The sequence below is a fragment of the Muntiacus reevesi genome, chromosome 9 (genome assembly GCF_963930625.1).
Source record: "Muntiacus reevesi chromosome 9, mMunRee1.1, whole genome shotgun sequence".
In the NCBI taxonomy this organism is placed as follows: Eukaryota; Metazoa; Chordata; class Mammalia; order Artiodactyla; family Cervidae; genus Muntiacus; species Muntiacus reevesi.
This window is the reverse complement of record NC_089257.1, coordinates 50,524,321-50,529,978: the sequence shown is the minus strand read 5'-3', so window position 1 is coordinate 50,529,978 and position 5,658 is coordinate 50,524,321.

Sequence of the window (5,658 nt, the reverse complement as noted above, 5' to 3'; positions counted from 1 at the left end):
GTTGATTTCTGCTATACAGCAAAGTGATCAGTTATTTATATCTTTTTCATATTCTTTTCCAGTATGATTTATCACAGGGTATTGAATATAGTTCCCTGTGCTCTACCTTATTGTTTGTTTATTCATCCTATACATAACAGTATAATAATTGTATCTGCTATCCCAAACTCCCAGTCCTTCCCTCCGTACTGCCTTTCCACCTGCCTGGATTTCTTAATGAGGATCATTTCTTGTGTCAATCTTGCCGTAGTACCACATGTTGTTGTTCAGTTGTTAAGTCGTTTGGTCTCTTTTGCAGCAAACTCCATGGACTGTAACCCACCAGCTCCTCTGTCCATGGGATTTCCCAGGCAAGAATACTGGAATAAGTTGCCATTTCCTTCACTAAGGGATCTTCCCGACCCAAGGCTCAAACCCCTGTCTCCTGAATTGGCAGGTGGATTCTTTGCCACTGAGCCACCTGAGTACCACACATATACTATATAAATACACAAATGGTAATCTCTTATAGCTTAGAATTCTTTTGGATCACTCATAGAGTTTAGAAAATTTCTAATCATACTGTAAGTGCTCAGTGAATTGAATTCCCTAACTTGAAAGGTACAAGTATTACAGTGAAATATAATTCATACTATAACATTATGAAAATTAACTTTAAAATCCTTGTCTCACTTAAATCAGGTAGTAACTTCTTGTCTTTTTTTTTTTTTTTTAACTCTATACAAGGTTTCTTTTTTTGTAGGAAAATATACAGTACACAAAATTTAACCATTTTAAGCACTTTTAAGTATATAGTTCAGTGACATTAAGGACGTTGACAGTGTTGCGCAACCATCACGATCATCCATCTCCAGAACTTTTTCATCTCCCCATACTGAAACTATCCCCATTAAATACTAATTCCCCACAATTCCCCTCCCCTAGTCCCTAGCATTCATCATTCTTACTTTCTGTCTCTGTGAATTTGGCTAATCTTGGGACCTCATGGTGGAATCATAGAGTATTTGTCCTTTGTCTGATTTCATTCTGCTTATGATGTCTTCTAGGTTTGACTATGTTGTAGCATGTGTCAGAATTTCCTCTTTTTAAGGCTGAGTAGTAGTCCGTGTGCGTGTGTGTGTACATTTTGTTTATCCATTCATCCATCAGTGGACATTTGGGTTATATCTGTCTTTGGCTACTATGAATAATACTATTCATATATTCATGTGAACATGGGAGTACAAATATCTTTTGACTCCCCAGAGCAGCATTTCTTTAATAAGCTCCCCTGTTTCCTTAAAAGTGCAATTTTTTATTCTCCAAAATAAACTCACATATAACTCCTGAAAGAATCCATAGCTGTGTAAATCTAGATGACTTTGGAACATACATATGTTATTTAATTTTTTAAAGTTGGTATAATTGCACCGTTAATTAGTGCAATGGAAAGAATTCTGAAGCAGCTGTCAAGAGACTTGTGTTCTGCAACTAATTAACTGCCTTAAGTTCATCCTCTCTAGGCTTTGGTTGCTTCGCTTAGGAAATGAAAGGGGTTGAACTAGAATGAGTTCTACCGTTCTTGTCAAACAAGATAAAAATTTTAACCTAAATAAAGACTAGAGTTATGAAAAGATGTGCTCAGTTATTTGAAATACAGGTTTTTCCCTTGGAAGCCAAGCTTTTTTTTTTTTTTTTGGTAATTGAAGTGTAGTTGATTTACAGTGTTGTATCAATATCTGCTGTAGAGCAAAGTGACTCAGTTACACCCACACACATATATACATTCTTTTCCATTATGGTTTATCATGGGGTATTGCATATAGTTCCTTGTGCTTGATAGTAGGACCTTATTGTTTAAGACAGGTTTTTTCTTTTTGACCTAACCACTCCACTTGCAGGATCTTAGTTCCTTGACAGGTATCAAACCTGTGCCCCCAGCAATGGAAGCATCGAGTCCTAACCACTGGACCAGCAGGGAATTCCCATAAACCAAACTTATTATATGAATCTTAAACTATAATGCTTTTCAACAACCAAATGATGAAATTTATAAATTGCTCCATTGTGGGATGCTTACTAAGTGAAAGGAATGAAATGTTTTTTTTGGAAGGGGAAATTTAGAAAACATTGGAAAAACTGAAATATGTTTGGTTATGACTGTGTTGGAATCTAATATAGTTTAAGGAATAACTTATGCATCAGGCAGGTTACAGTGGAATTTATTGACTAATCCCCAGCATCTTTTTTTTCTCTCCCAGATTGTACTCTTGATTTTCTTTCAGGTACCTACTTTTCCCCTACATAATCCATTTTCTTAAGTAAAAGCTGACCCCACTTCAGCTTTAGGTATGATCTTGTTTTAAGATAGTTTTTTTCACCCCAATTCACAATAAGAAACAGATTTTACATTATAATCTAGTTGTGAGTATGTGTAAGCACCAAAGTGTCATAAAGCAGTACTAATTCTTCATATGTGCAATGTAGTTGCAAATATATTTAATCTTTTTCAATGATGAGGACTCAAAAGATTAATTTCTTGATTCATTCTTAGGGTCATAATCCATCATTTGAAAAATATCAGTGAATGTAATGCCATTGCTCTTAAAAAAAATTGTTCAGGGAACCTGCCTCTCTAAGCTTGTTGAAGCATACTATTACTCTGGCCACAGAAATTGGCCCAGGAATAGCTTGTGACCCAATACAAGCAAGTGAAAGGCAAGAGCAGTATTACAGGGGCTTTGACAAAAGATGCTTCCTCACTCTTAAGAAAGAGATAAATATCCTGTGTGCTTGGGAGGCCTGGAATTGCTGCAACTCTTTAGCTACCAGCGTGAGGATAAAGCCAATACGTAGAAGAGGGCACAGGCAAAAAAATCAGAAATCAGAACCCTGATGGAACCAAACTTGATCACTTTGCTGCCTTTAATTTTTTTGTTACCTAGGTCAATAAAACTCTTTACTGTTTAAGACCCTTTACATTGGGTTTTCCATTACTATAGACAGAATCCTCTTAACATATAGTGGTCTAAAGGGAAAACAATATAAAGCTAGAATTTATTGATAAACTTAGCTGCAATGATTAGTTCCATCCCAACTCAAGTAATCTGATATCTGGTTATTATGCCATCTACCATAGTGCTATTACTCAAAACTCTGCCACTGGTTATATTTTATAGGTCAGAAACTAAATCAGCTTGTATATTGACATGAGATTTTATCAAATGCTGTTTCTCTTAATGGGACAACTTGGTAATAAATGGATTTTATGTATTAGTTTAGGCTGGCCTAGTAAGGAATCTGGTATATAATTGAAATTAGAAGTTAAACTTGAAAACATCTTCAATTTGCCTTTAATTTGCTGAAGATAAATGTGATGGGATTTTTTTTTTTTTAACTTTTTAAGGTTTAATAAGTCACATGTTTTGTAGGGGAAATGATCATCCAGAAATAATTTTCTTTCAAAGTTGTCAACAAGTTCCCTATAAGATTGTTTTAACTTCTCAGAAAAGTTATGTGTTGACAAAGCAAAATCTGTTACGTGACAGTTCACAACGTTTTCTTGACAAATACTTTTGAGCAAAATAAACCTTTCCCCAAACAGGCTGGGACTTCAGGTTTAAGGTGGTTATCTAAATGCCTACATTTGTCTGTTGTACAAAATAAAGTAAGTCAGAAAGAGAAAAACAAATGTCATATATTAATGCAAATATATGGAATCTAGAAAAATGGTACAGATCAATCTAGTCCCAGAGCAGGAACAGAGATGTGAACATAGAGACCAGATGTGTGGACGCAGGGGGAAGGGATTGTGTGGGATGAATTGGGAGATAGGTTTGACATGAATATACTACCATTTGTAAAACATCGCTAATGGGAACCTGTGGTATAGTCCAGTGAGCTCAGCTCACTGCTCTGTGATGACCTAGATGGGTGAGTTGAGGGTGGGAGAGGGAGGTTCAGGAGGGAAGGGATGTGTGTGTGTGTGTGTGTGTGTGTGTGTGTGTGTGTCTGTCTGTCTGTCTGTCTGTATCTATAGCTGACTAACTTCATTGTACGGCAGAAACTAACAACAACATTGTAATGCAGTTATGCCCCTTTTAAAAATAAATAAATGCTTACATTTGACTCTTACCTTCCTAAAAGTCCATAGACATGATGAAAGAAATACCAAATTTAGTCAGAATCCACAGAAACAAAAAGGAGTAAAAATGTCATTACTCTCAAAGTATTTACATTCTAGTGGAAAAGACTGTTAAGTGCTACTAGGTAAATAAAACAGGTTAATGAAGGAGAATGTTAATTGAGTTAATCTGAGATGGTCTCTTTATCTAGTCAAATACTGAAACACAGCTATGCTTCAGCTTTGTATTACATCACTGCCAGTGAAATACACTCAAATCAGAAGGAAGTTGATGATAAAGTAAACACATTTCCAAGTCATAAAATACTAAAAACACACTACTCAAAAAGATTAAAATGAAACCTTTATATTTTCATTTCCAATTGTATGAAAATGAATGTAAGCTCTATGGGGGCAGAGACCTTGTTTTTCTTATCTGCCTCTATTTTCAGAGCCTCAAATATGTCTGACACCTAGTGCTTATATAAGTGTTAAATGTCAACATGGTAGAGATGGGGAAAGTCTAGGTTTGAATCTCCACTCTGACACTTTTAAAGTTGTAGAACCTTGGACGAGTCACTTAAATTCTCTTGACCCTCAGTTTCTTCTTCTGGAAAAGAGGAATAATATTTTAGTCTTCATTTTTCCAGTATATTTTTTACAAACACCACCAAGCAGTTTTCCAGTTCTCAGCAGATACTATCTGTGGTGTCCTACAATTTAATTCAGTTTTGACACTGTTTACCTGGAGACAGTGTCAGATCCAACAGGTTAAAGTCTCAGTCCAACAAGACTCCCCACCAACCCTCTTCAGGCACCAGTAGCAAGTACAGGTTAAATCGGCTGTCCCCATGACCCTCTCTTCAGTTTGCTAGAGTGGCTGACAGAACTCAGAGAAACATTTACTTATATTTACTGGTTTGTTATAAAAGGCTCTAACTCAGAAATAGGGTAAAGTATGTAGAAAGGAGGGAAAGAGTGGAGTTTCCAAGTTCTCTGTGGTCACCAACACAGAAGCTCAACTCTTGTTCAAGAGTTTCTACAGAGCTTAATCTGTAGCCTCCCCTACTTTCCCCTTCCCACAGGTTAGTGCCCCATCCTGAGGTTATCTAGGGACCTCACCCTGGGTCACTTCATTAGCATAAGCTTTAGTGCTCAAAAGAGACTTCTGCTGAAAGACAAAAGGCTCTCCTCTATGCCAGAAACCCAGGACTAAGACCACATATATTATTATATCACACTGTTACTTACAGCTCTGCTCTGAGAGTCAAATAAAATATGTATGTAAAGTCACTGTAAAATTGTATAGCATTACTTAAAAACTATTATTGTAATACCGACAATGCTATAATAAAACATTGTCTGGTAGAGATCCCTAGTTACATACACATCAGTCAGTTCAGTCCCTCAGTTGTGTCCGACTCTTTGTGACTCGCAGCATGCCAGGCCTCCCTGTCCATCACCAACTCCCAGAGTTTACTCAAACTCACGTCCATCGAGTCGGTGGTGCCATCCAACCATCTCATCCTCTGTTGTCCCCTTCTCCTTCTGCCCCC